This window comes from Thunnus albacares, chromosome 8, assembly GCF_914725855.1.
Source record: "Thunnus albacares chromosome 8, fThuAlb1.1, whole genome shotgun sequence".
Classification (NCBI taxonomy): Eukaryota; Metazoa; Chordata; class Actinopteri; order Scombriformes; family Scombridae; genus Thunnus; species Thunnus albacares.
The window spans coordinates 4,562,714-4,574,879 of NC_058113.1; positions in this window are offsets into that span (position 1 = coordinate 4,562,714).

Here is a 12,166-nt window from a genome sequence, read left to right on the forward strand (position 1 = left end):
AATGTTGCTTTTTATATGTATTTGAAGGACTCACACTGTTGTGATTTCATGCATTTTCTATACTTTATTGCAGCAGAGAGAATTGGGTCATAGCCAACTGAGCCATAACTGCCTGTGTTAATACATGTAAGCACATTTTAATCTGCTGTAATTGACTAAGCTTTACCTATATGTTACAGTGGGCTGCTAAATGCTGGAGTGGGATATGTTAATGTGACTGTGTCAGTGTGTGCATGCGTGTGTTCGGGAAGAGCGAAGTTAGCGTGTGATTGATAACCACTGAACCAAGAAGGAAGGTGAGCCAGAGGTGTGTGTGTGAAAATTCTTAAGCAGCAGTCCCGCTTTCTTCAGCTGTCTGCCTGGTTAAGTGTTCAACTCGTCTCCAAATGAAGAGCAGATAAACTCTCCGGATGGGCAAAACACAACACATTAAACACTGATTTATCACGACAATTTATATTACCATATTTTCTACATTATTACATTCAATTAATTAAAAACTAATAAATGTAATTATGTGACACTGAAATTTGGATTAGTTCCAAAACACTAACATACAGTGAAGACTTACTGGGAAAATGAGATGGATAGTGTCGATATCTACCTCTAAAATCTATTTTATAATCTATTTGCTCATTTATTGCTAATCCCTCATTACTACTGATACATAAATATAAATAATTATATCATAATTCAAATAATTCTCAGCAGCATTAAGCTGTCAAATGGCAGCATAATACTGCCCAGACATACACAGTAAATCTATGCACAAAGAAAACCATAAATCCATGTATTACTGTTTGCAAACATGCAGTTGTCATGGATATATGTGGGGTACAGTATGGTGATGAGAAAACATAAGCAAACAGTCTTTGGTGTAAAGAAAAGCTATTTTGTTGCAGTTAAAAGACTTGAATAGGAGAAAAATCTCGCAGCATCCACGGCTCCATCCTCCAGTCGCGTCCTAAACAAAGACGACCGCTTCCAGCTCCAGCTCATTTCAGTAATGAAGGTAAAGTTTGGAGCAGTTGTGAGTGAAGCTTTTCCTTTCAGCGCTTCATATATGCTGAATTTGAGTTTATTTACCATAAGGCATATCACTCATCAAACCATATGGATTGATGCAAATTCACAGCTATTGTTGAAGTAGGTTAGCTATGCTTTTGAGATGAGGTATTGATTACCATTCTAGCAGAGGCTGTCACAATGGACTGTGAAATTAGCTCTGCCTACACCATATGTTCCACTGACAGCCTTCACCCATACATATAAATTATTTCACTCCATCATGTCTTTCATGAACTCAGATGCAAGTGGTTTGATAAACTATTCTAGCTATTGATGAACTGTGTCTCCTACGAGTTGCAATCATATAAAATTACATATATTACTTTACTATATCTTGTAGGGAATGTAATGCCTCCTGAATTCATTTCCTTTTTTTACAACATAAAGGGGAAACATTTATGCTGAACAAACATCAGCATGTTAACATTGTCATTATGACCATGTTAGGAGGACGTTAACAAAGTACTGCTGTGTTAAGCTAGAAGTTTAAACCTATGTATATCCGGGCACACTTGCCGGCTAACTGAACCACCCTGCATATTCATCTGTGCACACTGGTTTGTTTACATGTTTGAGGCTGACTTTCACTGCGGTTAGACTGTGTGTTAAGGAAACTCAAAGCTAAAGGCAATGACGGTTTATTCTGTGGACTATTATGAAGACTACTATGAGTCAGTTAACTTTGATGGCCAACCGTATTTGTTCCAACTGGAGTACACAGCGAGAAAACAAATAAAATGGAAGGATGGACGGATGCAGAGGCAGAAAGACAATGTACAGTACCTCATAGAAACTGGCGGTGTTCATGCTCTCCTGATGAGTGAATAGGAAAACCTTTGGGACCTGTCGCTGCCAGACTAGGAAAATCTACATCCTTGGATGAGAATGATACCAGCTGTGTAACTACAACTAATTAATTTGCAGCACTTATCAACATTGTTGTCCTGGAAACTATTTCACCTCACAAAATCAACTGGAAGCGACGCCAGCTGCACCAAACAGTCAGCTCTCGATGCGGTAGGAAAACAATTGCGTATTAAACACATAAAACGCAGTGTGAAGGATTACAATATGTAAGTCCATATTGTCCAGTGGTAGTCCATGTGAACTGCACAATGTGTATCTTGTCATTTTATTCTTGCAATTCGGAAACTTGCAGGCACTAACCATTTATCTCATCTACTTCTTCAGCTTGAACTCATGCTAAATGGAAAGCTAGCCACAGCCTCACACAAGACAGGATGTGTTGACTTTTTCAATAATTAACCAAATCCAACCAAACTTTAGTTGTGCTTTAGCAGCCTAAATCTAACAACATGTGGGACAGGATGTGAACCTCTGGTATCAAAGTCCTGTGTTTTGTATGGACAACCATCCATCCCATTGCCATTCCTCCAAAAGTATGTGGTGAAGCAAGTTAAGAGTATATATTTATATGTGTTATTGTAAGAGACAATGTTGCAACGGTCATGTGCGATCATGATTTTATTGCTAAATGAAATATTAAATGAGAAAGATGTTAATCATACTACATTGTTATTTAAATAAAGATTAGATATATATAGTATGGTACCAACATTAACACATGCACTGTATTTCTACACTACAGGACTCTGACAATTGATTTATGATTCTCTTGGTAACATTTTTTTTTAACATTAACTGGAACTACAGTAGGTGGGCAGATTAGATGTATGTCAGTGCTTTCCTCAACACACATGAGTATACTAACAGCAGACTCCTGCAGCTTCTAGCACCATACGGCGAGGCTAATGGGCGCCGGGGCTCATATCGATAGGCTGAGTGATTGACAGATGCACAAAGAAGCCCTGCAGTCAAGGCTGAGCTGACTGCAGCCATATTCTATGCAGCCCCATTTACATGCTGCCATGCAGAGTAACGTGTAGCTCGGAAACCAATTTCTACCGCTATGCTTGTGTAACAAATTGTATCATTAACCTATTTTAGCTTCATGAGCAGCATGGTAAGCTAAGTAGCTCTCCTTGACGGAGACAACACTGTTGGATACCACTCAAAAATGTGAAGTGTTTCCTAAAGCCTTAAATTCATTTACACAGCATAGCTGTGGTGTTCTGCTTTAAATGGAGCACCACGGCACAGGCAGAGACGACTTTTCTGTGCAGCAGGCAGTTTGCATTTTGAAGAGAGTGTGAGAAAATGTGTACATCTCAGCTGTGTGAATGTGCACATACATGTCATCATCCATGTGTGTTTGTGTGTAGCTGTGTCAAGAGTGCATCTGTTGAGAGTGTGTTCCCCGCTGCTGCTGCTGCTGCTCAGTCTTTGTCTTGTCTGAGTGAGTCACTGTGGGTGAGTGCGGCGAGACAAGGCGCTCCCTGATCCCTCATCCTCACATCAGCTCCTGGACAGCTCACTGTGCTGTATCTTCTACATGTTTCAGTGTGCGTATCCTTGCAGGTGTGTGCATATGCATGTATGCCAAAGTGTGATATGAGGGTGAATGTGAACATTTGCACAGTAAGCAGTGTGTGATGGCTATGTGAGCTTCCAGATATGTGGTGAACTGACATATATATATATATATATATATATATATATACACACATACACACAGATTAGTGAATGCATCAGTTTCAATATAATGTATCAATAACTCATAAATGTCCTCTATGTTTCTTTGAATTCTCTATTGCAGTGGTTCTCAAACTTTTTCACGTCAAGGACTATTGACACAAATTAGACCACGGACCCACATTTGATAAGATTATGTCCCAGGATCCCCCACCTGATAAGATTTTTGCTTTTCGATGTTTCATTACAGGATTAATATGAAACCCATGACCAAAATGGTCATCCATTCTGTTTTTGTGTTACTTATGGATGTAATTATGGTGAAAATAAATAATTCTCCTTTTTGCTGGAGACCCCCTGGAACCCCCTCAGAGACCCCTGGAGGTAGCTGGACCCCACTTTAAGAACCACTGGTCTGTTGTACCGCAAAATTCAACACAGCCTTTAGGGCAATTTTATAATCACTGACTACAATGTGTTTACATGCACCTAAGCAGGTTACTCAGAGAAACCAGGTTGCGTGGGTAATCGGGGAACATGTTTACATGCACTGCAGTAACCTGGTTACTGTAAATCTGCGTATACATGCAGCAGATCAGTAACCAGATTTCTCTCCTACCTCCGGCCTTATTTTGGAAGCGTGGCTTACAGATTTCAACTGTTTAGTGATAGAAGACGCTGCGAGTGAGAGAGAGACAGACAGCAGGCAGACAAACAGAGCAGAGATTTTCCTCACAGCGTGACAGTCCCAGCACCAGAGGAAAGTAACTGGCCGAGCATTTGGTTTTTATGGGTGGGCTCACACCCACATTTAAGTCTTTTAAGAGGACCCCTACATGTTCTGTTCGTGTTCGCCACTTACGCCAATCATTTATGTAAGTTAAATTTAAGGAGCATTCACCTTGTAATATTTCTTATAATGTGGAAAACAAAATGTAGCCTATAAGTTGGCAGGACAGCTATAGTCTAAATCTAAATCTTGTGATTTTATATTTTATCTTCATTTGGAAAGTGGCCCATATGCAACCAATTAACCTGCATTGTTATTGTACACGCACTAAAAGTACAGTTTGTGACTAAATATTGTGTAAACTGTGTGGTCACACAGCCAGTATTCACCGGATTTGACAAGCCTACCGTCTGTTTAACTTGTGACCATCGGTGTGGATACAACAACGAGATTTCAGAGTTTCATCTCAAGCAAGACATTAAAAAAAGATTCATATCAGAAAAATAAGTGAGGAAATGTGAATGCTTCTTGTTGGTGACACATGCCGACAAAACTCTGAATAACAGTGACTGCCGCAAACTGAAGTTCGGAGAGTTAAACAAGCTTCTTAGAAAAAGAAAGAGATGACAAAAAGATTTAAAAAAGAGTGAAATTAAAGGTGTAAATGCAACAACTTACTGACAACAAATGAAACACCGTACTTCCAGTTTTTAAAAGCAGCAGAGATACTAAACATGAGGACAGATGTCTCACTTCACTCTAAATCCAGACACCACGAACAGACAAAAACATGTACAAACCAGGAAGGCATTTTATTATTTTTTTTCCTTAAGCCTCGTGGGCCCTTTAGCATTGGTAAGCCAATGCATTAAAACAGCATTGATGCTGATTTCTCCTGGGTGGGCGAAATTCCTGGATGGCCCCCCCCCAGGCCCGCCCATAATGCTGGGACTACAATGCGAAAGTGTCTGAATTTAACAGACAGTCAAATGTTCAGTGGTGGAAACTGACTTTAGAATTCTACAGGCTACTTTATTTTAGTTTTCTATGTTAGTCAGACTTCGGATGCAGTTATTTTAAATACAAAGACGCATTGCTCGGTGTAACAGTCTCTCCTCCCATCCAGCTGCTCTGCAATGTATTGTCTGCAGTCAATTTTTATGCACATGCGTAGTTGTAAAATCTGCGTTCTCCGGGAGAAATCTACCTGGGGAAACCGGGTGTCAATAATCTCCTACCTCAATAATGGAAACCAGGTTTCTCGGACAGTAAAACACACAATATGTCATTTCAGCCGCTAGGGGTCTCGATCAAAACAATGATGGAGTGTGATGATGTTGTGAAGTAGCGCGCGATCATGGGAGTTGTTGGCTTCATTGTTAAACAACCAGCTTCTTCAGGTTAGGATTACTCCAGTGTTCATCTTTCAGGATGTTTTTACCGGGAGGTGAATTATCCGCAGAGGTCTCCTCCTCTCCAGAACAAACAGACTCAGTGATTAAAACAGGTAAAAAAAAAAGACTGAATAAAGCAGTTTCAAGTAAAAAAATCAATGTTTCTCCAACAATGTTCAGTGAGCACCGGACATCCGGGAGGGGCTGCTAGCTGAGCTGCTGCTGTTTCCAGATCCAGACGTCTGATGAATAAAATCCTTCAACTGGTTAAAAGATATATATATATATATACAACCAAGACCTAAAAAAGTTTATCATAAAAATGTGGCTTAAAACTAAATAAAAGTCAATTTATACCAGTTTCTGGTGAACAACCACAATACCAATGTATTATCTATGTATTATCAACGTATGGTAGAGGGGTATGACGCCATTGACAGGTGACCAAATGAAATGGACCATTACCTTCATTCAAATTATAGATTTCTCTGGGTTTAAAAATTGTTGGAAACATTTAGGATAATGAAAGTACACAACTCAAAGTATATACCATAGGTCTAGTTGTTTTTAGAGATTTTAATGAGGAATAATTACATATTGTAGCTTTAAGAAATCAGCTTTCTGGAGAAAGCCGACTGTAACCTCGCTACTTGCATGTAAATGCACTAAATGACATTTTTCTATAATATGAAACTGAAAAATTCTATTAGTCCTTTATAGAATTAGTTAAAAATACTCAATGTAATGTTTGCCATTAAAGAAACGGCACCCTATTATTCTACTGCCATCATTCAGATGCTACAGTCCTACACACACATACATCCATGCAGACACACATTTGTGCACAGACGGGCCATACTCTGACACACACCAGGTGTTGTGTATTATGTATGAACACGCTTTAATACTTCTCTAACTCACTCATAGAAATCTGGATAATAGCTGTTATGATACAAACCACATAACCTCTATGATTCACAGAGTCTTAAAGTCCAACTGAAATTTGAATGCTCCTCGCTGTTTATGAAAGGAAATATAAACTATAAGATACTCGCTACATCTAATGTGCATATTTTTCCATTTCTGAAAAGAGGATAAAACTGTTTTTGTACATATGTGTGGAGACGGAGTCAAAGCCTTGAACCTTTGAGTGTCCGTTTTCCACAGCATGGGTTGAGTGACAACTGAGGAGGCATTGTTAGGTGCTGTCAACTACTGTGGTGCATTACTGACTGGAGAATATACCGTGTAAATATGCATCAAACCACGGACACTGGCAAAGACTCAACACAGAAACATTTCAATTCATCTCTTTCAGCTATTATGACAAAACTTGGATAATCCAATAACGACGGTATTAACCATTGTGCTGTTCCATACCTTGCAGAGTGGCAGTCCAAGAGAGTAATTGAAGCTGAAGAGGCTGTGAGGTGGGAGAGAAGAAGAGAGAGGTGTTATTTTTACACTAACCATTGATACACCTACATTATATACAGCACTCACCAGAGCTTCTCTCCCCACATGTCTGTATCCATACATTCATATAGTGCAAATCAACCAACATTTTTCCTTTATATGTTGTCAGTATATCTACTGCATATATCTACTGTAAATTTGCCCTTAAGCAGTTTTATAAATGCTTTTGTAACATATTTTACCCCAAATCAAAATGATTTTTTAATCTACTATGTCATTATGCACTGTAGCTATTACTATCACTATACTGTACAGTCTTTGAGTGTTTTGAAACTTTGACAACAATGATACCAAGCCGCCTGGAGGTCTGAGATGTTCGAATTAAAAATGGGATTTTTTGTGTGTGTGTGTGTGTGTTTAAAGTGACACCAGAACAAATATACAAATATACATGTGGACATGTTAGCTTGTTTGCAAACCAACTAACGTCTAAAGCATTAATTTATGTGCATGAATCATTTTGTTCTGAGTGAGCGGCATTAGCTTGTGTATGTACCCACATTTCATCTTATTATTATTATCCAGGAGATTTACAGTGACGAGGCCATTAGGAGGCTGTAAACCCACTCGTCTGCCTGTGTTATGATTACATTGGCTAGCCGCGATATTAACATACCCAACAATGCTAATGGCACAGAGAAAAGAGCAGTGAGACGCAGAAAGATCCCGCTAAGGTTGTAATGGTGGACTGACTGATGGTGGGCTGTTTATGTGCCTTGTGTTATGTGTGTCTCATATTTACTAAATGTAGCTTTTAAGTAAAAATAAATATGTTATTAAATTGGTTACCTGGGTTTATTGTGTACTAGTGAGCAGACTAAAAGGGTTATTTTTTATTTAAAAAGAGCCATTTCTTGCTTTGAAGATGGTCAACAGGTTTACTGTGGCCCCAAGCACACAATGTCTGCCTTTCACAAACCAACAGAACCTGCCAGATTTGAGCTTTTATTTCAGAGCTTTTTTATCCAGTTGTTTTATTTTCTACCTGTCCAATTTCAGGAAGGAGAAAAATAAAGCACTTGAGCTCCCTAATATTTTACTATGATGGTGACATATGAAACAGGAGTTTACTTATTAATAAGCAAATTATTCTATGCCAAAACACTTGTCTTCACTTAACACACTGTGGTCTGATGAACCTAGTATAATGATAATAGTAGTTTTATAGGAAATCTAATTTTCCTCATTAATATGCAAATGCAACCATCAAGGTGCTTCGAAATCTAATCAGATTATCTACTCTATAGGGAAGAGAGAGAGAGAGAGAGAGAGAGAGAGAGAGAGAGAGAGAGAGAGAGAGAGAGAGAGTGTGTGTCCGCGTGTGCATACGCATGTGTCTACACAGGCTGATGTATAGATGACACTCTGAAGACGTTATCCAAAGACATAATTCTAGAGATGCTTTGGGACAATGCAGCAATATGATAGTGTGTTTTTAGGAGTTTGATTTTTTTGGTTTCCAAACAGGCAAAACGGTCCTATGAGTCCCCAAAACATCAACTTCCTTTTTTGTTCCCATCACCAAACAAGAGTCACAAACATTGTTGGAGAGATGTATCAGAGTGGAGCGCACAAGTGAGAGCAATTTGACCTAATTAAGAGTTTTGTTACATGTTTACAGTATTTTCTTTAAATATAATGCTTGGCACAAATGTGCTGAACATGTGCAAGTATTTTTATAAGTGTGCTGGACAGCAGTGGTTAATTGTTAACTTAATTGTTAAGTTTGTTGGCATGATCCAGTGGGAGGAGCCAACCTTGCACAGAAGTATCCAAGGATGGTTTTCATTATGCTAACATGTCTCCTCACTTCCTCACTCGCATCTCTTCCTGGAGGAATTTAATTCATAAAACGGGACGTCCTCACTCACTCCAGCGTCATTTTGAGGAGACGGTAGCTAATCATGATGCACAGCACCTCAACTGTCAAATATGTAGAAGTCAGCTAACAATATGCAGAAATTATTAAGTGACAATTTCAACTCTAAAGTTTAAACTTAAAGTTCATGTACAATTAATTAACACTTTAAACTATTAGTTAATTTCTACATAGTGATAGCTGGAAGGAAAACACCTGATAACTGCCCCTATTATCATTTGATTATAGATCTGTAGCAGTGTCTGGCTGTCACAAAATAAGACATAAATAGACAATTTAAACCTGTTAATTACTGAAAGAACAGAACCAACGTAAAGGAGCAATAAAAACAGTTGTAGCCTGCAGAATATGTTTAAATAAAATATAGCTTATTTAATTTGTGAAAGTCTACTTTCCCTTTCAGGCTCAGGATGATTTTATAGGAGACATGCAGCTGTGCAGCGTCCTATTTTCCTGTAGGAGCTGAGATGTTTGTGAAACAGAAAAGAAGAAAAGAAGCCTTTTGGCTTATGAAGAAAATAATAAAGTTACAAGGGTGTTTTTTATGTAATTTAATACTTTATGAATAAATATGAAAAGCTGCTGTTGGTGCCATCATTCCTGTTCCACAGGTAGTTTTCCTGATCTGCTGTATTACAACAGCAGCCCGACTGTCCTGTCAGATCAGCTGACCAGTCAATAAAGACATTGGATCAAAGGGGTGTTGCCGTCTGGTAAAAATCGTCAGCAGAGGATACACCCGTGGTTCCTTGCACTTCAAATTTTTACATGCATACAATACCTGCACAAGGAGAAACACAAAGAACGAGTGCCAGCAGTGGTTGCTGTAGGTGGCATAAGTAGACAACAAATTGAAGGCACACCCAAACATGATTGACCTCAATCAATCCACTGAATCACAGCCATTGGCTAACAGCAAATGTAAATTCCCTCCACCACCTCCATACACACAAAACCACCTTCTATCAGTATCAGTTAGTGTTGGTGATGATACAGGTCCACCATGTTACACCTGTCTTAAAAGTCAAAATCTTTTTTTTGTGATCAAATTTTTATTTTTACGATACTGAAGGTTAGACTGAATATAAGAACAAATCATCAGCCTCTACATACAACTGTAATACTGGACATAGATGATTCTAAATTAAGCATACAGACATGATACTCTTGTCTATCTATGTACAATTATGACATAAATCAACTGTCGGACAAGGGCTCTTCTTTTCTCCTCCAGTCTTTAAAGTTTCCCTCATCTCCCCCCCCCCCCCCCCCCCCCCCCCCCCCCTGTATGACACATGGGTAAGACAACACAAAAAGAACAAATCTAAAGGGAAAAAAGTCAAGTCAAAGTCAAAATCTCGTTTAAAGAATATTATCTCAGCTGATATTTGGCTTACATCGTGCATATTCCCAAATTAATTTGTGTTCTATGAAATTACCACACAGCAAACTTGGCACCTTGTGATATTCAAAAATATGAATGCTATATTGCAAAGAGAGGGGAGGTTAATAGGGGCCTTGTAGCCATGACCACACCTTGCCAGTAAATTGAGATCCAGACCAGTAAAACGTGTTAATATTCTACATCAACTCTGCTCTTATACTCATTTGGACATAGAGGTTAAGAGGAGAGAACTGGCGGAAATAAAACCTCATCACTGCTATTCATCAAGGTTCAAGTATGATCCTACAAGAGGCTCCTCACAAAGTCTCCACAGACTTGCTGAGTCATACAGAAGGAAGACTTGTAAAGCTACGGTAGGTAAAGTAGTTTTTAAGGCCAGTTCAGATCAATGATTCACAATGAGACTGGATGCAAGTTGCAAAAGAATCCCAAGACGTCTGATCGTAAACGTTCTAAAACTGGGCGGTTCGCATCAAAGTAACGCACACAGAAACAGATGACCATTTTCATAACAACAATGCATACCCGACTACTTCATTACAATACATTGTATTAAGTGGATTAGCTGGATTTCTGTTTGTTTTTGATAGCCTACAAGCTACGTTACTATCTATGAACAGATTAAACGTTACCACTGTTTGGCTGGTGACTGGTATTTTGTTCGTTAACGTTAGCTAACTTAACTCACAACATTAGCTTAACGTAAACACCCAGAGCACTTGCAGTTAAGGTACAATCATAAAGTGAATGCTGTTCTTCAAAAAGTTGGATGAGCTGGTCCTCCCTCTTCTCAGTCCAGAAATCCGCCATGTTTTCGTACTGGCCTGTGCTGTTTCCTGATTGGCTGAAGAGAAATAGCTACATTCTTACGTTCTAAAACTGTACTTGGTGATTTGATGAGGTAGGTGTTTTAAGACCCCAGGCAATGGCTTCAGATGCTCTGCAACTAACCAGTTCACACCACTGCAATATTCTCTGCAACATTCTAAAACCGTTTCGTCACGTTGCGAATCATTGATCTGAACCAGGCTTTAGAAAGCTGAGGCTACCGGCATACCAATTAAAGATGAGGGGAGATAAACTGTAGCAGCATTAAGTGGATGTCTTCATATTCTTCATCTGCACTCCCCCTGATTGTGTCACATTCTATATGGCTGCAGGCAGTAAGCGAACTGAGAACCTCAATTACTTTATATTGCAAGGTAAATCAAGTGTTTGTGTATCACTTTTATTTGTGAACAATGTTAATGGAGGCGTACCACTGTTGTCTCTGCACATATGACAAAACAATAGATGTGGAAATGCATATTAAAATTTCTGGAGTATAATGTATAATAGAATTAGCAGTAGCAACAGCAAGCATAGCAGCAGCTACAGATGAAACTAACAGATGTGTGAAGGCTGGGTGGTGGGTGTTGTGGCCGCCTGTAAAAGCAAGCAGCAGCAGCCTGCAACCACTGAAGCGATTACATGCATGGAGATGGATATTTAAATTGACGACTGTGTCTTGTGAATATGTGTAGTTGGTGCTCGAGGAGATCAGCAAGTCTGGGTGGTGCTAATCTCCTCTTTTTCCTGCCTGAACCTGCACATAAGTCATCTTAAAAATATGCTAAGATCATGACTCTCTGAATGGTTGCTGAAAATTTCAATAGAAAATC